At 34.7% G+C, this 23359-nt stretch overlaps 1 protein-coding gene across 3 annotated transcripts in view; it reads right to left on the reverse strand.

Moving 5' to 3' along the window:
- ARID2 (AT-rich interaction domain 2) overlaps window positions 1–23359 on the reverse strand; it is a 189516-nt gene that overhangs the window by 93682 nt on the left and 72475 nt on the right. For all 3 annotated transcript variants that reach the window (XM_017881134.1, XM_017881136.1, XM_017881135.1), the window contains exon 2: window positions 6006–6139. The gene's annotated coding sequence lies outside the window, so the exon portion shown is untranslated. The remainder of the gene's footprint in view (window positions 1–6005; window positions 6140–23359) is intronic.

The raw sequence follows: 23359 nt of genomic DNA on the forward strand, positions 1-23359 counted from the left end.
CACACACACACACACACACATAAACTGATTAGAGGTTCAAAAGGTTCAACTTTTAAAACTTCTTAGGTTTACTAATTATTAAAATTACATTATTGAAAAGGTATTAAAATACCAAAATGTACATACCATTTGGCCATCATTGCCAAAATATTTTTGAATCAGTATTTTAATTGACCTGTCTTCACTTTTTTTATTTTCTGAGACATGTCTGGCTCTGTTGCCCGGGATGGAGTGCAATGTCGCGATCACAGCTCACTGCAGCCTCAATCTCCCAGGCTCAAGTGACCCTCCCACCTCAGCCTCCTGAGTAACTAGGACTACAGGAAGGCTCCACTATGCCCAACTAATTTTATTTTTAGTAGAGACAGGTCTCCCTGTGTTGCCCAGGCTGGTCTCAATCTACTGAGTTTATGCAATCCTCCCGCTGTGGTCTCCCAAAGTGCTGCATTACATGCATGAGCCCTGTGCCCAGACTAACCTACACTTTTTACTATTGCATTTCAAAGGACTTGTTCCAAATTACTGCAATATCATTAACATAGTAAAACCCATGCTAATTTTAGTTCTACAATTCTAAGTTTTGACAGATGTATAGTTTAAATCATCACAGTCAAGACATAGAGTATTTCTATCACTACAAAAAGTTTCTCATGCTCAATTCCATCCCCTACCACTAGGTACTACAAATTTCCTTTCCTATCATTTTATTTCAAACTGCCAAATAAGTGGAATCACACAATATAGTCTTTTGTTGTCTGGTTTCTTTGATTTAGCAAAGTACTCTTGAGATTCATATCCACATTGATGTGTGCATTACTAGTCCATACCTTTTTAAACGCAGTTTGTTTATCCATTCCTTAGTTGAGGGACATTTAGATTGTTTCCAATTATTGGTGAGTACTAATAAATCTCCCTATAAACATAGACAGGATTTTGTGGGGACATATTTTTTTCATTTCTCTTGCATAAATACCTAGAAGTGGGATTACTGGGTCACACATAAATGTATCCTTAACTCTGTAAGAAACTGTGAAACTGTTTTCCAAAGTGGCTGTAACATCTTGCACTTCCATCAGCAATATACAGAGTTCCTATTGCTCTCCATCTTGGCCAGCACTTAATATTGTCAGTTCTAAATATTCTAAATGAGTCCTTTGTTTCATATTTGCTTTGCACATATTTTCTCCCTGTTAGTGGCTTATCTTTTCATTTTCTTCAGTGTCTTTAAACAGAAATTTTAATTTTGATGAAGTCTGAGTTATAAATATTTACTTTTATGGTTCATGCTTTTGTGTCCTAAGAAATCTTTGCCTAAACCAAAGCAACTAAGATTTTCCACAGGAGAATCAAATTAAAACATTTAAAAAACTTTGAAGATGGGATAAAATGGGCTTACAGAAACTAACATACTATATAATCATAATTCACATACATAAAAAAGTTGTATTTTTAGAAATAACTGAATCCTAACTGGGGTAGTTTAGACCTTGGCAACTATGTCCTGAGACAGATATCACAAGTACATTGTTTCAAATAAAGCTGTAACAAGTTTAAGAAAAAAGGCAAAAAACTAAAATTTAAACATTTAAGATTTCAGGCTGGGCATGGTGGCTCATGCCTATAATCCTAACACTTTGGGAGGCTGAGGCAGGAAGATCACAAGGCCAGGAGTTCAAGACCAGCCTGGGCAATATAATGAGATGCTGTCTCTACCAAAAATTTAACAACTTGCTAGTTGTAGTGGTGTGTGTTGTAATCCTAGCTGTTTGGGAGGCTAAGCTGGGAGGATAGCTTGAGTCCAGGAGGTCAAGGTTCCAGTGAGCTACAATTAAGCCACTGCACTCCAGCCTGGGCAACCGAGTGAGACCTATCTCTTAACAACAATAACGAAAGAATATTTCAGAAATACCTGAATATTTTAAAAGTTAAAACACACACACACACACACACACACACACACACACACACACACAATCTCTTTAAGTAGGGTGCAAGTAGAAATCTACTGTCACAACATACCACAGAAGAAAATTATGTAAGTAAAGAATTTCATTTCGAAATGCAGACAGTTGAAGAGACACACCTCTTCAATTCTAAACTATTCTAGGAGTGTCTCCAACACAATGAAGAAATTCTACAACACAGTTATTAATGGCTATGACACAGATTCTTTACAACATTTAAAGCTAGACAATAAGAATATATTGTTCATTTTTGATAATCCTTATAAATGAAATTTCTCATAAGTAACATAAATATCTGGAGAAAAGTAATGAAACTTCTATGAATATAGGAGCAGACTTTCATATTCTATACTGCAAACTGGACTGATGATAAGCCAAGTCTTAGCAATAATTAATTTACATTTTTTAGATTCCACATAGCTTTCAGGTAAATCTGAACAGAAAAAAATGCGGAACCCATATTCCTTATGTGTCACAGTCCTGAAGTTTATGTGTTTTCCATATGATCTTAGAATTGTTCTATTTCCTACTGTAAAATGACAGATACTCCATTCAATACATCCTTACCTGAATGACTTTGTCAAAGACATCTTCAATTAGAGTAAGATAAATAAACATAACAATTATGAAATATCCTTTAATTATATTTAAACATTTAGTAGTAAAGTGATGATTTTAGGATCTTTTTCAAGTTGCATGACGTGCTTACTTTCATTTGATAGGAGAGTGCATACATTAATAGCAAAGTCCACTTCATTTGGGAGTCCAGATAACAGTGGAAGCCCCAATTTATTATAATTATTTGGCGAGTTAAAGATTCCTTGGTAAAGATTCCTAAGATAACTATGTAGGAGAAAATGCTTACAAAATGTTAAGATCCTCCTTTCATTCCCTCAAAGAGATACGGTTGAGTAGCTATAATTTTATAATCAGAATGAGGTGGGAAGTTTATTACTTTTTTTGAGATAGAGTTTCACTGTGTCACCCAGGCTACTGAAGTGCTGTGGATTTTGGCTCACTACAACCTCTGCCTGCTGGGTTCAAGCAGTTCTCCTGTCTCAGCCTCCCGAGTAGTTGGGATTACAGGCATGCAACACCACACCCGGCTAATTTTTGTATTTTTAGTAGAAACAGGGTTTCACCATGTTGGCCAGGCTGGTCTCAAACTCCTGACCTCAGGTGATCCACCAGCCTCAGTCTCTCAAAGTGCTGGAATTACAGGCGTGAGCCACCGTGCCCATCCATATTTTCAACATTCTTGATTTAAAGTTTATACAAGTGGGTCGCTACTGACAAATTTAATCTAAGGCAGTCACTTCTCTTTGTTTTCAATTTAGAAGAAAGGGAGATTTGTTCCTGGAATGTTGTTTATGTACACTGCAGAAATTCTATGATATATTCTGTCCATATACATTGGCAGTGATTGTTGTAGTCCAAATGTCTGTTAGAATATGTAACACTTAAAGAAAATCTTTAATATAGTTAATAAAAAATTTTTATATCTTCCTGCATGAAACCCAAAATTTAAGTACCAAAAATGCAAATGGACCAGGTACTTGGCTTCACTTTATTAAAACGATTGAGTTGGATTAAATAATAATAATAATCCACCCAATACTTCTGCAGAAATGATTGTATCCAATCAATACCAAGGAAAAAGCAGAGAAAGAAGGAAACCAAAATATTAGGTATGCAATGTCAAAAACAGTATGAAATGCAAATGAATGATAAAACCACCATGTATGGATGCCAATGTTGAAGAATCTTAAAGCTTAAAGCAAAATCCATAATTTTTTTTTGCCATTTAGTTATTGGCCAAAAGTAGTCAATATCCTCAAAGGCAAATTCAGGTCCACATTCTATCAGTGTATGATGTTCTATATTCTAGCACTACTAACCACTGAAATTTATTATACTACCACTCAAAATATTTTAGAACAGCTTTTCTTAATGTTAACAATAAAAATACCTCTGGATAAATACATTTATCCAAAGCTACAAGGGGAATAAGGCTGTATGACCAAAGATATAAACACAAATCTTCTCAAAGTTCTAAATTTCTTTAAATATTCTCAATCTATCATTAGATAATTTCATTTTGGTGGGTTTTTTTTTTTAGAACACATGCGCACACACACACAGGGAGCTTACTCTATTTTCCTTAATAACACATTAAAAGAAAAATGAGTTAATGACTTATTTGCTTTATATGTTGATAATCATGTCAATTTTTAGAATACTGTCATGATGTTGCTATGGCTCTTTCTAGAAAAATATAAAGTATAAATGCTGCCCTGAAATTCTACCCCTTTTCAGTTTGAATTAGATATTCTGTAATCTGATGTTCCCCATCAGTTCCCAGTTTCTTCCTCTTCATGAATCTCCAATCCTGACTTTGTTAAACATGTTACATATAAATCATAACTGTTTAGATTCTCTTAAGACAAATCAGACATGTAATAGGATATCAGAAAGGGGCTGTTATAACAACAGGTTAAGCAATTCTGGCATTCCTTTAACCTGTGTAGCTGTATCAGTAACTTTCATTATAGGCTTCCGAAATACCAAAAATATTTCACATGATCTTTCTTAAAGCAGATCAATAGAAAATGGGAAAAAAAACAGATTCAGGAAAAAAATCTATTTTAAACAAGACCAAACACAGAAAAGTGTTTGTTTGGGAACAGTAGTAGCAGACACCAAACCCTATTTAAGATACAAGGATTAACAGCTCTGCTGTTATCGTAATACACAGATCACACAGAGTTGTAAGTTGAAAATGATCTTTAAAGGTCATTAGTACAACATCTCATTCGATGTAGGAATACCTTTTATAACATCCTTGAATTAGATAATAGTCATTAGCTCTTTTTAGAAACAAGCAGCGTATCACCTAACAAGTCACCCCATTTTATCTTATCAGCATAAACTATTAGCAAGCATTTCTAAAGGTGACTTAAAATATTCTCCTTTACTCTTGGTTCTTGCAGTAAAAATTATTCATTAAAAACAAAGCTAGGTTTGGCTGGCACTCCCTGCTTCACTCCTACCCCAATTATACAGAAGCATCAGATGAAGCCTCTTCTAATGGAGATCACAGATTCTAAAAGAAGATTCTATTTCTTTAGTCATTACTGATTAGGGAAGAAATAGGAAGTCAAATTCAACTTTTAAGAAACTATGACAATAGATAATGCAAAAAAAAAAAAAAGGGGATGATACTGATTACAGTCCACAAACGAGACAGCATAAATCCAAGGACAACCTGTAAGAGTACAGAACTAGTACCAGTAAACAGTAACAATAATAAATATTTAGAATAATTGTAATTTTTATAAAGAACATAGCTTTAAAAAAAGTATCTCTCTTTTTTTTTTTTTTAGGCCAAATGTTAGTGAGTGGTAAAACAAAGACGTCTATCTCCTTAGACCTCTCTTCCTAGTCATCACAGTCCTGACCTCCAGAGCCACTGAAAACTGGAGCCCCTGTCTGCTCCACTTAAGAAAGTATCAACATTCGGATTGATTTTTATCCAATTTGAGTCCAACTCTTTTCAAGCTGTGGATTCCTCTATAACCATTACAAGAATGACAAGTGAAAAAAAGTCTTCCTGGTACCATGGCAAGAAAATAGAATAATTAGAAATATTTCTGAGAATTCTGATGCTGGAAATCCCATTAATGTTAGAAAATCTAATAGAATCTATAAGAAAATTCTTGGTCTCCTGATTCCTAACAGGATCTTCCTCTTCTTATTTTAGTGACTATTTAAGATAAAATGATCATAAGTCAGAGCAATAAGGAAAATCATTACTTGAAACTGCAAGTGTTTTATAACTAAAATTCCTGCAACTAAAATTCTCAAGCAATCTGTGATAGAAAGGGCTCTGATACCAATTAGATGTCAATCTTTGAAAGCTGCATTACCTTAAGGCCTTAAGTGTTCTCATGTGCAAAGGAAGGGACTAACTCATTGGATGATGTCTATTTTCCTAATTCAAAATTGCGGACCTATATCCTGTTAATTTGCAGTGATATTTACCTGACACACTGTGTTGCTGGTAATTGTAGGAAGATGGAATTGCACCAATAGGAAGCTGTGGCTTTGGATTGCCTGGTGGTACCTCATCATCATCCTCCCCAAAATGATGAACTTTCTCGTATTTTTCTAGGTAACTAAAACAGAAAAACAGCACAGCAAACATTTAAAATAGATTTATTATCTTATTTTAACTTTCACTATGTATGTTTTCCTTTTATAAATAATAATCTTAAAAAATTAATAAAATACCATAAACCTCTTATATTAGAACAGTAACTTCAGTTTAGAGCAAGATAAACCACAGATAAACTCAATGCAATGGTTCTAAAAGTATTTTTATATTTTCAGAAAAGACCACACCACTAATCAAGTAACAATACAAAAATAGAGCATATCAGATGAAAACTACATGTAGATGAACAATACCTTTATTTATTTGTAAAATTAGATATGGTCATTACAAAAACCAATGTGAAAATTAGAAGATTCTCTAACCCCTGACCTCTACAAATTCACTTATCAGCAGTAACAACAGGCTCATGTGCAAACCTGAGTATATTTTCTGAGAATATCTTTATTTAATAATATATTTTAGAGGTCTAAATATACCAACACATACTGTACTACCTCATTCTTCTGTAATAGCTATACAGTATTTGATCCTATTGATACATTAGAATTCAAATAGTTCTCTAGCAATACATTTAGGGTATTTTCAGTTCTGTTTTTTTGGTAATAAACTTAATCCGTACACTTGTTTGAATATTTTCTCTTAATAGATATTAGAAAGGTATGCTCATTTTAGACATCAACATAGCCAAACTGCAATCCAAAAGTAGTATGCCTAATACATTTTGACCAATTTATAAGACAGTGTATCCCCCCCACTGTACCACCATTACTGAGTATAATCAATCTTAACTAGGATTGAATTTTCAAATTCACAATACCTCATCATCTACCAGTTTATAGTAAGATTCCCAAGTAAGATGTGATTTTAAAACAGGGAAACAATTGGTCGAAACCATGTCAAACACAACACTAACATAGCTGTTACTATACTTCACAGGTAAGAAGTTAAACAGATTGATATACACTAACTTATATGTACCAAAGAAAAGTTCTACATGTGATTATTTTACAGATCAATCCTTCTAGCATTCCCGATCTAGGCAAGTGCTGAGTCCATTTGGAGCTACTTTAAAAGCTCAGCAGCTACCTACCCTCTGCTTTTTTAAGACAGCTGAGGTAGGGGAGGTGGGTATCAATGAACATGTAAGATTATCCTGGAAGTATTATTTTTAGTACTAAACCTTAAATTTCAAGGAGGGATGAATGGAAGCTATAATTTTATAAATATAAAACTAATGGCATGAAAATCATTATCATTCCTCATTTTCCCTTCAGGCTTTACAAGGCACGATAATTCACATCCTTGAACCTGGAAAAGAATTAAACTGTCCCTTTCCATTACTTCCAAGTTCCCCACATAAGCCTAATTTGAGCAAGAAACTCTTTTTTTTTTTTTTTTTCTGAGGCGGAGTCTCGCTCTGTCGCCCCGACTGGAGTGCACTGGCCAGATCTCAGCTCACTGCAAGCTCCGCCTCCCGGGTTTACGCCTTTCTCCTGCCTCAGCCTCCCGAGTAGCTGGGACTACTGGCGCCCGCCACCTCGCCCGGCTAGTTTTGTATTTTAGTAGAGACGGGGTTTCACTGTGTTAGCCAGGATGGTCTCGATCTCCTGACCTCGTGATCCGCCCGTCTCGGCCTCCCAAAGTGCTGGGATTACAGGCTTGAGCCACCGCGCCCGGCCAAGAAACTCTTTCCTAGCAGGTAGCTTGATAGATAATGAATCCAATATTTTTCTTTATGGTTGTAGATAAAACATACTGAAGCCGAGACATACACACAGATATAACTCTTGAGGACTGAAAATGGTAGGCAAGTGTACCCATTTCAACCTGACTGTATGTCCCTTGCAGATAGAATTTACAGTCTAAAAACATAAAACAGAACAAAAGATGATTAAAAGGGGCAGTCCTTCTCTAGTATAAACCCACAACGAACTTAAATAGGTAAATGAATCAAGCCCATTCTTTTTAAATTGCTAAAGCAGGTATCACAGAAAGAAAAAATATATAAATGTAGACATAAACAGTAAACTGGAAACACAGCTGCTCAAAATTTATGTGGCATCTTTTCTGCAAATGAAGGGTAATATATGTCACATAAAATCACTTGGATAATAGTATTCATAGAGGTATTTTAGATAGTACAATCTTTTAGAATTCTTTGAACTCATTGTGGAATGGTTAAAACAGACTACAGATAAATAATCTTTATGAAATAATTGTTATCTAATCAAAATAACAATGAAGATTTAGAATTTTAAAATCAAAATCCTATCACTAAATAACAGGTTTAGGATGCTCTTCGTAAGTTATCATTTAGTACAGTAGATTTAAAATTTACATGTTTTTCAGGGCGGGTGCGGTGGCTCACACCTGTAATCCCAGCACTTTGGGAGGTGAGGTGAGTGTATCTCTTGAGGCCAAGAGTTCAAGGCCAGCCTGGTCAACATGACAAAATACCACCTCTACTAAAAAATACAAAAATTAGCCAGACGTGGTAGTGCACACCTGTAATCCCAGATACTCAGGTGGCTGAAGTACAAGAATTGTTTGAACCTGGGAGGCCGGACTGCAGTGAGCCAAGATTGCGCCACTGCACTCCAGCTGCCTGGGCAATAGGGCAAGACTTCGTCTCAAAACACACACACACACACACACACACACACACACACACACACACTTTTCATAACAGCCGGGAGATAAAACAACATTGTTAGTAAAGAAAGGTTATAAACAGAAATCGTCCCTTCCAAAACACCCAAAATGGAACATAAGAGATGTGGAGTGAACTGACAACACTATATACTCATCATAAACCATATATATTATTATATACATAAAACCCTATATAATTCAAAGTTTCATTAGGTTTTAAAAATACATCGTTTCTGGTCCCTTGTAATAGTCTAACAGTATTCTTCCAAGCAGATTCTTTGCACAATTCCAATCTCCAGAAATTTATGATTTAGGCTGTTATGATTTTGAAATTTTTATTTCCCTGGCTTGAAGGCCAGTACTTGTTCTCACTGTCATTATTAAATATTTCCAACTGAGATGCAAAAAGATTTTGGCACCCTCTCAATAAATAAGCACAAAGTCGGTTTTCTTGGTTTTTCAGTTATACTTCTAAAAGCTAAAAGTATTAACCAACTAGAGAACACAGCTAAAACACAAAGTTACATTTCAAAGTGCAAGTGTTCTGGTTTAATTCTCTAACATGACCTTGAGTTTACACACGAACAGATCTACTGTATCCACCCATTAAACTACAAATGCTAGACTGCACATTTCTTTCTCCTCAAAAATGGATGACATAACTTTGAACAGTTAACATATTATTCAAAAAAGTATTTGCTGAGCTCCTATAGTAACCTGCCTAGTACATTACATATTTAACTCAAAACTAGTGAAATATTGTAATCCAGAAAAAGCTTCAATGTAACCAATACAATGGGGGAAAAAGAGTCCATTCAAAACAGCATCAAATAATATGAGCACTATTATAGTGACTGTGGGGAAATTTAATGTATCTCTTATAATATCTGACAGATTAAGTAGACAAAAAAATAAATTAGGTTACAGAAGACTTGAATATCATCACCAAGATGATACTGGACACATAATGACTTCCTTTTAGAATCTTAATGGAAATTTTAAAACCGATCATATATCAATTCACACAGAAAACTACAATAAATTTAAGATTACATGTCGTATAGGGCACATTTTCTAACTACAATGCAATTCAAGAAATTTCTTTATTAGAAGAAATCAAATTCTTGTAAAATTAGAACTTTTTCTTATGCGAAATTCCAAACCCATATGCAAAAGTATAGAAACTAGCATAATAGTATCTATCAATAGATATCAATTTATGGTCAATCTTGTTTTATCACAACCATAGTTACCTATCTTGACCACCAAATCTCTCCCAGATTTTTTTAAAGCAATTCTCAGATATTATATAACATCATCTGTAAATATTTTGGTAGAATACTTAGAAACTAAAACTGTAACAACCACCACCACCACCAATCAAGAAAACTCTTGACTACTCTTGGATCAAGGAAAAAAAATTAACTCTATGACAGAAACACTTCCATATTAACAAAACCTTTTGAAATGTTACAAAAAAAAGATGATAGGGCAAGGACTCACTTTCACTTCTTCCTTTAAATCCAATTACAATAAACTTTAGAGAGAAAAATGAAGCGATACTAGCATCATTTCTCAGTTAAAAACTTTTATAAATTCTGATAAATTTAAAGCAACTTCAAGGATCCACAAGGCCAACTTGCAAAGCACATCTTGAGAGAGTAATATGGTCTGGTGGATCGTAGGCCGATACACTTAAAAAGGCAAGTTGAATTTGGATTTCCCTTAGCTCCTGGGGAGCTACAGAAAGTGACAATGTGTTTCAAAAGGGGAACCAGAGAGTAACAACTACTTTTTAAAAGATTTATTGAAAGTTGGGTTGAAATAGTTGGTTTTCCAAGAAAGCAAGGTCCTTTATAAACTTCAACTTGTAACTTCTTTGTCAAAATGAGCCCAAAGACCAAGGGGATGTGAAGCAACTATGAGAAGCACCAGCATGGAATGACTGGTGTCATCCAGTGACAGGGACCTACACTGATGTGATAACTTCAAGATGAAAACACTGGGCAAAAAAATCAAGTACAGTAGCTTGGAAACCATAAAAACAATAAAGTTTCTCTGCCAGGATTTCCAAAAGAGAGAGAAAAAGAGAGAGATACAAGAGAGCATTAAAGAGTAAATTTGACAGTGTAGATCACATCAGTAATTTACAAAGTAAGCCTGAGAAACTGTTCTATACGGAAAGGAAATAAACTAATGGAAGTAAGTAGTGGACAACAATGAAAGATATGTATGATAAATAAAAGCTCAAACACAGAAAGAAAAAATTTTAAAACCGGTATTCCTATAGGAGAGACCGGAAAAAATGAAACAGAGGCAAAAATCATTGATGTAACAGAAGAATGTCTTTAACTGAAAGGCATGAAAGGATGTAAACATCAAAAAGTTCCCTGGGGCTAGGGTGTCTGGGTACATGGGTCACCAGGCAAAACGTAAAGAAAATAGAAAAATACTCAGACACATCTTGATCAAAGATTTAAGCTTCAAAAATAGAGAAGATTCTTAGAACTATCCAGAACCACCATCCTGCCCCACCAAAAAAAAAAAAAAAAAATTACATAGAACATTTAAATCAGGCTCTGATTTCCCTCCAAAATTAATTGCCAGAAGATAATGAACAAATATCAGAGTTTGGGAAGAAAGGTTATTTCACAGGAGTTTCCTACCCAATTGTGTTTCTCACCTAAGACAACAGAAATTCATTTTCAGATATGCAGACTCAGAAAGAATAAAGTCACATAGCTCTCTGCACAAAAACAAACAAAGAGTCTGACAGATGAATCAAAATTAAGAAATGGTTAGAAACACAGAACAAAATTACTCTTGGTGATTACCAAGAGGAGAAGTGATAGGGGAAAAAGGGAGATGTTGGTCAGTGGGTACAAACATTCAGCTACAATATGAATAAGTTCAGAGGATCTAATATGCAGGATGGGGATTATAGGTAACAATGCTGAATTGTATACTTTATTTGAAATTTGCTTAAATGTTCTCACCACAAAACAAAAAGGGTAACTAGGTAAGCTGACAGCTGTGTTAACTAACTTCATTTCACAAAACATGTATAACCAAACCATCACGTTGTACAGCTTAAAATCATATGATTTTATTTGTCAATTATACCTCAGTAAAGCTGGAAATTTTTTTAAAATTACAGAATGGTTAAGTAGCAATACAGATGACTAATAACAAGCATAGAAAGTAAACTCAGATATTAGTCTCAATAATAACTATTATATATACAAGAGAAAGCAATTGTGATTGCTAATTAAGAATACGAAGATGTAAAACTATTAAAATAATTTGAAAACAATACTCCTCATCTGAATTTTCAAGAACTTTTCCACATAAATGGGAAAAGAAAAGTAGTATGAATTAAAGCTCTACTCTGTATGTTACTTGTATAGGAAGACTGAACAAAAGGTTTATTCTCACAGTTCATATTAAGGTAAAATAGGTTACCAGCTGTGTTTCTAAATTTTTTTCAAGTGCTTAACACAAAATTAAAATCAGGGTCATTACTTTCAAAATTATCATAGGGAAATAAAAATGATAGCAAATATAAATATACAGAAAAAAGGAGAAAATAAAGACTATCCTATGATGCAGCAAATCCACTCTTAGGCATACACCCTAAAATAAAAACTGGAAACAACACAAACATCCATTAAAGAAAGCATAGATAAAAACACTGTGGCATATTGAGGCAATAAAATACTATATGGCAGTAAAAATTAACAAATTGACATGGACCCATACAAATAGTTATCAACAACAAAATGGTAAGTAAAAAAAAATCATTTCAGAAGAATACATTATAATTCCACTTATATGAAGATCATAAGCATGCAAAAAATTGAACATATTTGTAGCAACAGACAAGTATGTAGTAAAATGACAAAGAAAAGTAACACAATGATTATCACCTAGAGGACAAGCTAAAGTTTGTCATTCTACAGAGAGAGGCTTCAAAGGTATTAGTAAGGTTAAATTTTTTAGGGGTGGGGGGTTAGATGATGTATTAAGCTTTTTTGTGTGTGCATGGTATGTTTCACAATTTAAAATTTTTTTCACATCAAAAAACCAGTAGTCAATTATTTCAAACTTTCCAAGAACAGACATTTCCATTGCTATGTAAAATGTTGCCAACCACAGAAAAAGATTGGAAGTTATGCTGAAAATCATAATCTAGTAAAACTCTGATAAACTTCATAAAAGTTGCAGTTAAAAAAAAAAGACTACATACACACACACACAGACACACACACACGTAAAATGAATTTACTTATTAAACACAACCACCACAACCCAAGACTGTAAGATTTTATTGTGGAAATCCAGTAATAGTTCAATATTGAAAATTTCATAACAATTAAACTCATCTGTAGATCAAAGAAAAAAAATGTTATTAGGTAAACAAAGGATGCCAAAGGGAATTTAATACAATAAATCCTCCATGCTTCGCTGGAAAAAAAAAAATTTTTATTAATGAAGAATCTCAGAATACTTCTACTTTTGGATCTCTCCTATGACTCCTTTGTTGTGCAATTCTGAGAATTTCCAATGTAACTCTTTTTTCCAGTAAAGGCCTTCTCAGGACTTCACAAGCCAACGTCAGCCACAGCACTTGCCTCTGTAGAAGAAATGTCCTTCAAAGTGGGACACACACATAAGATACTCCAGTAGGGAAAGACATTTAATTTATGGATTGACACTGCCTCCTCTCTCCCTCACTTCATATATCAGGCACTCCATATGTTACTCATCCCATTTCAGACAAAATGGATCGCGTAAGAGAGGAACCTTCACTCATTTGTTAGCTTTTGACAAGTGGAACTTTTACTCATTCTTTATATTCTTTTTATAATGTCTTTGTGTGTCTAGGTTAAGTCAACTTAAAGATGTATTACCTAACTTTAATTAAACCATCTCTCACAAAAAGGACAATTACATTTAATAGATTCCTCCAAAGAAACGAGTTTGAATAATGCAAACAAAACTAAACAACAAAATGGCAGAGTAGACACTTCTCACTTGAACCTATTGTCAACCATACTATGAAATAAAAACAATGACAATGCAATCAGATAAGAAAGAAGAAGGCCAAAAGATTTCTATATTACCAAAAGAAGATCTAAACTATAAATTTACATGCTCCGACAATGATTAACCTTGTCCTAGGTTAATGCTATACTTTTTGTTACCTGATGCTTTGCAATATGCTTACAACTAAGTATCCAGAATTTGAAGTACTTTGTTAAAGTTTAATATGAAATATTACCTCAAGCAAGGATACTGATAAATATTTACAAGAGTCATTTCAGAAGCTAACTTCTGTATCACTGAAGAAAAATGTCTTCATTTTCTCATAAAAATGGCTAAATTAACACATGGAAGATATGGCAGAAAAACAAATGCTGTTGGAAAATGATAAGAAAACACTACTAAGAGTTGAAGAAACAAGGATTAGAGCAAATTACACTGTGTGGGAGGTTTCTATATAGCTGAATTCAAGTACAGATGTTTCTAACATGTCTGAGCTTATGGTATTTACTAGATTCTCTTTCAAAAACAAAATTCACGAAGAACTACTTTTTAGTGAGTCATTAAAGGAAAGCTGTACCATGGAAGATATGTTCTCATAAGCAAATAATTTTTTTAGAAAACAAGACTTTTCAGAAAAACATGTTTATTCTACTTAAAGCCACAATGAATAAGCAGGTGTTTTAATTGGAAAAGAAAATGAGGGGAGAGGATAGCAGGAAAAGAAAAGGAAAAAGAAGGAAAGGGAAAAGAAGGGAAGATTACAGGGTAAGATTAGACATGTGAAAATCATTTATTATGTCATTCACAGGCAGACCAATGTAGCAAAGAAGCTGCAAGTCAGCAATGCCAAAAGTGTTACAAGATGATTTCAATGTAGTAAATAAGGTTTTTGACATACAGCAAAATGACTTCATGACTTTTATGATCACATAATGAATTGACTCATGAAAAAAAAACTTTTTTTTACCACACAGTGTTTCTTGGTGATGCAAGTACTCTTGCTGAAGAGTATTTCTAAGTGATGCCAATCTTAAGAGTTATATGCCCTACTTCTCAAAAGCCCCAACTTTACTAACTTTCCTGTGATAACATGAGATGATGAGCAGTATCTCACCTAGCAGGTAATTTAGAAAACAAAGCAATAAAGACAATCTACCCATTACAATAAAGTTGAAATTCTAACAATAAATAGAAAGTAATTACTTTTAAAAGAAATCCACATAATATGGAACATTTTTTTAAAGGGTGTTTTTTAAAAACTATTTTCTCTCTATCATGTGCCTTTGTGGGTGAAAATACCGTGCAAATGTCATATATTAAAACTCTTCAGCAGACACAGGCTCATGCCTGTAATTCCAACACTTTGGGAGGCCAGGTGCAAGAATCACCTGAGCCCAAGAGTTTGAGACCAACCTGGGCAACACAGTGAGACTCTATCTCTACAAAAAATAAAAAATTAGCCAAGAGTAGTGGTACATGCCTGTAGTCCTAGCTACTGGGAAGGTTGAGGTAAGAGGATCACTTAAGCCCAGAAGGTTGCGGATGCAGTGAGCTGTGACTGTGCCACTGTACTCCAGCCTTGGCAACAGAGCGAGACCCTGTCTCGGGGAGGGGGATGTGGAGGGAAGCCACACATAAAACAAAACTCTTGTATCTACACTGAGCCAGAAAAAAGAATTTTCCAAATAATTTAAAACCTCCCCTAAGTTTTGTAGGCTTGAATCCTTTAAAAACAACTTTTATACTGTTACAGATTCATACTTTAAAGTTACAACAAATACAAATAATTCATATATCCTTCATCCAGATCCAGATACACCAATTGTTTATATGTTGCTTCATTTACCTTATCCTATTCTCATTCTTTCTCTTTCTCTCTTTGTCCCCCACCCCCAATACACACATTTTTTGTGTGTGAACCACTTAAAAGTAAGTTGTTTCTCCTTGTTTTTCATGACCTTGACATCTTTCAAGACTACAGGGCGGTTATTTTGTAGAATGTCCTGCAATTCGGATTTGATATTTCTTTATAATTAAATCAGATACAGAGAATATATTTTTTGAAGGAATACTACAGATGTGAATTGTTACCCTAGTGTATATATTAAGAGGCACAACATATCTATTTGTCTCACAGTTGGCACTTTTCCTTTGATTACTTTGTTAAGGTTGGGATTGCTAGGTTATCACACTATGCAGTTATCCCTTTCCTTTTAGAAAGTACTCACTAATTTACAGATAAACACTTTCAGTCTAAGTATCCTGTTCCTTATCAACCTTGTACCTACTAGTTTTAGCATCCATGGATTCTTGACTAAGTCACTGTGAAAGTAATTTTTCTAACTCCATTATTCCATCAACATTTATTAGTTGGCATTCTACTGTAAGTGAGTACTTTCCATCCTCTCCCATTTATTCACTCATTATTTGTATCACCATGGATTCAGAGAGTCTCCTCTTACTTCATGGATATTACATTCCTATCGTTATTCAGTCAAATGCTCAAGTTATCCCAGATTTGGCATCTGTATCCTTTAGACATTGTCCCAGATTGGGCCACTGGGATCCCTTTCAAGCTGGCTCCTATATCCTTTTGATGTGTCCTTATCATTTTTGTTAGCAGTTTCTTACTTTATATTTATAGCACAATAAGATATTCCAGGCTTATCTTGTATTTTCCCTGCTTCAGCCCTAGAATCCCTCTTTCTCCCCAAGAAGCACTGCTTCTTTTCAGTGATGAATGCTATTTAGAAACCAATTATCTGGACACTAGATGTGCTCACTGCTTAAAGAGGTATCTTTACTTCTAGGACCTTTCACCATACAAAACTAAGACATATAAACAAATGCATGCACACGTTTATAAATTTCTTTATCTCTAACAGGATAAAATCATAGCAACACCTCTAATATCAATTCAACATCACAGTTATCTCTTTCCATATTTTAAACTTTTTTCTCCAGTACTGAGAAAGCTGGCTCATGTTATTCTCAATAAAACTGTACATTTGCTCAATCCTAAAGTAAACAAACCTAGAATTTAATATTAATTTTACAGTTCTTTGTGTCTTCAGATAAATGGTATATTATTTGAAGTACTGATACATTTGTTTCTGTTTTCATTCCATTTTTGGTTTACCCTGCCACATTATTGTATCTATTTAATTTTATTCTTACTTATATTTTTGTTAACTGTTGAGTCTATTTTCACTATGAAAATTAAATTTTCTGGGCACAGAGGCTCACACCTGTAATCCTATCACTTTGGGAGGCTGAGGTGGGTGAATTGCTTGATCCCAGGAATTAGAAACTGCCTGGGCAACATAGTAAGACCCCCATCTCTACATAAAATTTAAAAATTAGCCAGGTGTAGTGGTGCACACCTGTTGTCCCAGCTACTCGGAGGGCTAAGGTGGGAAAATCACTTGAGCCTGGGAAGTAGAGGATGCAGTGAGACATCATTGTGCTACCACACTCCAGCCTGGGCAACAAACTGAGACCTTGTCTCAAGGGGAAAAAAAAGAAAATAAAACTAAATTTATGGGTTTCAGCTAAAGTGGTGATGGGGTAATTTATGTAATGTGTTGCTTTGTTCTTTTATTTTGTTTTCTGTATCTTTTGGTGTTTAGTAAAGTCTGTGTTTTTGTTATATTGATTATCTTGGTACTTATACATTTGCAATGCCTTAACCCATTCTCTTATTTTGTCATCTGACATGTCAACTTTCAATAGTATCTTTTGACTCCCAACTATTGCTTTTATAACAGGTTTATTCTATTTTCCTCTTTACTTCTTCCTTTATAGTTGCATTATTTCTACTTTGTAAAGATCTAACAGATTTACATATTACACTGACCCAAATTTTGTAAGAAAAATTGATGGGCAAGATGAAAATAAATAAATTTCAACAAAAAAAAATGTGCATCACTGACAACTGGGATTTTAAAATAAGGGATCATGACTTATTAAGTGTACATAATGATGCATTTGTTCCATGTTCATCCATGTATTGTTCTTCCACTGAGGAAAAGCAAGTATAAAAATAAACTGAATCTAAAAAGAAACCTTCAAATCAATGCATGACAAGTTATTAAAGTGATTTAAAGCCTACTACAATTCATTCAATAAATACTTATTAAGCACTTACTATGTGCCAGACATTGTTTCATATGCTTAGAATACTATGTAAACAAAGCAGACAAATATTGCCATCCCCATGAAGCTAACAGTCTTATGGGGAGAGACAAACAATAAGAATAATAAAATACTTTTTTAAAAGATCATAAAAGCTTTTTATGTAGTTAAAATAAAATTTTAAATAGAATTTATTTCACTTCATTAAAATTTACTTTTGGTATATTTTTATTTTAATACCCAGGTTAATATATTAGGAAGAGTACCTCAATTTCACTGTTAAAAATATAATCATAGTCTGAAGAAAAGAGATTTCTAGAGGAAAACACCAAGAGTTCCTGGATTTAAAGCTGGATGGAAGAAGTAACTTATGAACCTTTGGGTTGTCTCCCCTTAGAGAATGAATAAAGTATTTACAGGTGTAAGTAGAACCATTACAATTTACTACGTTGAAGAGCTCTTATATTGTTTACTCCAAATGTTTGTATGAGAAGAAGGGTTGCATACTAAGCAATAAAAAATGATAACTTTAGTGCTTGTTTGTTGATATCCCACATTCAAGTACCTTACTATTAGAAGAACTTGCTTAAGTGATGGGCATTAAAGTCTGGCTTACACTAAAATTCCTAAACGCATGAAAAAAGCCTACTCTCCAATTCCAGGCAGCTAAAACATGAACATATAATAGCCTTGTCCAGATGGATTCTCCTGCCTGAAATTTTGAATTTTTAGGGAAGAACAAACATAGGTTATTCAAAGCAGTGGCAGTAGGAGGTGAGAGACTAATTCCTGATTTTCCAGATTTCCTGTAAATATCTCTTCTTCTGAAATTAGCCAAGACTGATTTACATTGTTTGTAACTGGTCACAGTCTATTACCCAATAAAATTCCACTCCGAGAAATTTATCCTATATTGCATGTTGACAAAGAATAGGATAAGGATGTGGAATATTATGGTAGTTTTTGACAATAAAATACTAGAAAAAAACATGTTCAAACAATAATAAACTATTGTTTTAGATTTTTTTTTTTTTTTTTTTTGATACGGAGTCTCGCTCTGTCACCCAGGCTGGAGTGCAGTGGCCGGATCTCAGCTCACTGCAAGCTCCGCCTGCCGGGTTCCCACCATTCTCCTGCCTCAGCCTCCTGAGTAGCTGGGACTACAGGTGCCCGCCACCTCGCCCGTCCAGATTTTTGTATTTTTTGGTAGAGACGGGGTTTCACCGTGTTAGCCAGGATGGTCTCGATCTCCTGACCTCGTGATCCGCCCGTCTCGGCCTCCCAAAGTGCTGGGATGACAGGCTTGAGCCACCGCGCCCGGCCTGTTTTAGATTCTTAAGTTGGATTACTATATAGCTGTAAAAAATAAGAAAATCATTTAGATCTGTATTTGGTGACACATAATAAAAAAGGGTACAGAGCAACTGTGTATATGGTGTATTTCTTCTAAAGAAGATTTAGCTATATGCTTGCAGATCACCCAAGTATTTTTAGACATGAAATAAAGGAAAAACTATATAGCAGTTAGCCTATAGTAGAGACTTTCTCATCCTTTACATTTATTGAGTAGTTTTCTTTTTAAACAATGTGCTTGATGACTTTTCCAATAAAAACGGGCAACTTAAAAAATAATATATTAAAAGATACAATATTAAAACAAAATGAAGAGTCTGAATCAATAGAACAGAGAATTCTCTGATATAAAAAGCTAGTATTTCATATACACATGAAGAAAGCACAGCATTTTCAATAATTAATTCTGGGATAAATCCATTAGTGCGGAAACAAAAAAATTATTTTTTTTACCTCATGCATACCGAAGCAAATTCCAGGTAAGAAAATTTAAATATAAAATTTTTTAAAAGAAGAAAATACATCAATATATTTATAATATTAAAGAGCAAGGAAGGCTCTTCTTAGCATAAGAAGTCATTATCTTCAAGAAAGACTAAGATATTTTTTTCATTAAAATTTAAAAATGGCTAGGCACGGTGGCTCACAACTGTAATCCCAGCATTTTGGGAGTCCGAGGCAGGTGAATTACCTGAGGTCAGGAGTTCAAGACCAGCCTGGCCAACATGGTGGAACCCCATCTCTACTAAAAAAATAAAAATTAGCTGGGCCTGGTGGTGGTGCACACCTGTAATCTCAGCCATTCAGGAGGCTGAGACAGGCAAATCACTTGAATCCAAGAGACAGAGGTTGCAGTGAGTCGAGATCACGCCACTGCACTCCAGCCTGGACGACAGAGTGAGGCTCGGTGTCAAAAAATAAACATATAATAAAAGTAAAATAAAATAAAATTTAAAAACTTAGGCAAAATATAACACAATGCTAAATGATAAACAGCAACCTAGAAAACTGTGTGTGTGTATGTGTGTGTGTATGTATGTATGTATCTCAAACTACTTTAAGTCATTACAAAAAGGATTGATATGATTTTTTAAAACAAAGTAATATTTGATGCACCTGAGAAACACAAATGCAAAATGTGAAATGTGTTTGAAAAATTATAATATCCGGTTTTGGCAAAGATTTAGGTAAACAGAAACTCATACACAGAGTAGAAATACACAGTGTTATATCAGTTCTGAAGGATAAATTAACAATATTCTCTATAAAAGCATTAAAAACATGAGTATCATTTGATCTCAGAGATCTTTCTCCTACCAAATAACACTAAGAAAATAAACACGTTGGCCAGGCGCAATGGTTCACGTCTGTATCCCAGCACTTCGGGACGCCGAGGCGGGCAGATCACTTAAGGTCAGGAGTTCAAACCAGCCTGGCCAATGTGGTGAAAACCCATTTTACTAAAATCACAAACATTAGCTGGGCATGGTAGCATGCACCTGTAATCCCAGCTACTCCGGAGACTAAGGCAGGGGAACAGCTTGAACCCAGGAGGCGGAGGTTGCAGTGAGCCGAGATTGCACTACTGAACTCCAGCCTGGACGACAGAGCAATACTTCATCTCCAAAATAAAATAAAATAAAATAAAATAAAATAAAATAAAATATGTTATTCAAATATTCATTCAAAGACATCATTATAGATTTATATGTATATGATACATAGTTTCAAAGATTTGCCAAAAAAAAATCAAACCGTCACTGCTTATAAGGAAAAAAAACAACCTAACTATAAACAGGGAACTGCTACACTAAGTTTTCTGCTAGAAAATCCATGTGGCCCATAAAATAGTGGTGTAAAAGAATACGTATTAACATGTAAAATATTTTAGATACTATGCAAAATTAGAAAAAAATCATACAGTATGATTCTATTTAAAATATTTGTAAGTGAATATATGTAAAATATATTCAATATATATGTAAAAAAATCTATCAAGGAAAAAGGAGTAAACATAGAGAAGTTATTCCTCCGGAGTCCTGAATAAGGAGAAAAACTTAGTTAAGATATGAATCATTTTTTAAGTGGTAGAGAAAGTAGTTTAAAAAAGAAACCTAAATGTCAGTTTCTATTTTCTCAGTACATTAGGAAGATACCTAAAATGAGTACAGTAGACAGGAGTGGAGACTGGGGAATTTAAACAAATAACAAATATTTAAAACAGCTTTTGTAGGAATAAAAGAGAGGATGTGGTCATTTATTGAGGCAGTAGTAGTGTTACATAGGAAAAGAGACTTTAATTTAGAAAAAAAGAGGATGGAAAGGACAGGAAGTGGGCAGGAAAGGCAGGTAAAGGAAAAGGAGGGATATAAAGAGAAGAAAATAAAGAAGAGAAGAACAAACAAGATAGGAGGAAAAGAAAAGAACAGAGAGGCCAGGCGCCGTGGGAGGTGCTTTGGGAGGCCGAGGCGGGCAGATCACAAGGTCAGGAGATCGAGACCATCCTGGCTAACAGGGTGAAACCCTGTCTCCACTAAAAATACAAAAAAATTAGCTGGGCGCGGTGGCAGGTGCCTGTAGTCCCAGCTACTTGGGAGGCTGAGGCAGAAGAACGGCATGAACCCGGGAGGCAGAGCTTGCAGTGAGCTGAGATCACGCCACTCACCACTGAGCTCCAGCCTGGGCGACGGGGCGAGACGCCGTCAAACACACACACACACACACACACACACACACACACACACACGAAGGAAATAAACTGGGAAGTATGAAAGAGGAGGAAGGGATAAAGGAATAGGGAGGAAAAAAAGGAAGATGGAGGAAGAAAGCAGAGCAGAGTACCACAAGAAAAAACTGACAATATAAGAGAGTTATCATAAGATATCCAGAGCCTCCTACGGCATAGTATAATCAGCTAGAAAGTAGCAACCTCATGAGAACAGGAGTAGACTTGAGGTGATTGTACAATGGGTAGATATGATCCCCTACAGGGTCAGTGTTCTAGATGGGACTTTGATACTGGCACATGGAGGGTGCAAAAGATACAATACACTCCCATACTAAATACCACCCTTCATAAATATGTGAATTTATTTCTAAAATTATTATAAAATGTATTTATATTTCTTGAATAATCTAAGAACTCTTCCAAGTTAAAAAAAATAAAAATAAAAAAAAACCTTGCAGAATATAAAAATTCCACACCAAAAAAAAGGACAGGGGTGGAAAATTACAAGATAGTAAGTTTTAGAGTGAAATGGAAGAAAGAAAGAAACTTGTGGGGAAAGTGCCCCGGAAAGCTGAGGGGCTGGGGCATAAAGTATCACCATGCTAAATTATTCAAGACAAAAATAATAGCTAGGTAAACAGAGTATTAGAAATTTTTCAGAGTCAGTTCTACCACATAATTTATAAATGAGATTCATTATTTAATAACCACACTTTGTTTTCTGACCTCAGACAGTAAAACTGAATGCTCTGGCCAAATGAAAAAGAAAAATATCTTACCATCAGGGAAGCTAGGGTTGTTTAACCAATTAAAGTACACAAGATAAATGCCCTCTACCGTTAGGATAACACCCTTACAAAAAAGAACACATTGGGAGCTATCCCTGGTGCTGCAATTAGCCCTAACTACCGGAGACCAGACCTAAAGACTAGTTTTCCTAACACTGAGTCCAGGTCTACTACTTCTGTGATGACCTATTTGTCTGAATCTCACCAGTCTTATTTCAGCAAATTATAAACTTACCTGTGCCTCCATTACTGTATCCCTTCAAAATTCATTAGAAATTCCATGAAATAAAGAGAGCAAAGGGTTCCAATGTAGGTCATTTATGCAAGATGTTTTCTTCATATTTTCCAATAATTTTTGAAAATTAGTAAGAAAAAATCATATGCTGAGGTTGCTGAGCTCTATGGAAAGAACAAATATTCCATCCCTGATACTGTGAAGAAGGAAAAATAAACTGGTAGTTTTGCTTTTGCACCTCAAACTGCAAACATTATGGCCACAGTGTGTGGTAAGTGCTTAGTT

Source organism: Rhinopithecus bieti, unplaced genomic scaffold (assembly GCF_001698545.2).
Source record: "Rhinopithecus bieti isolate Rb0 unplaced genomic scaffold, ASM169854v2 scaffold_12732, whole genome shotgun sequence".
Lineage (NCBI taxonomy): Eukaryota > Metazoa > Chordata > Mammalia > Primates > Cercopithecidae > Rhinopithecus > Rhinopithecus bieti.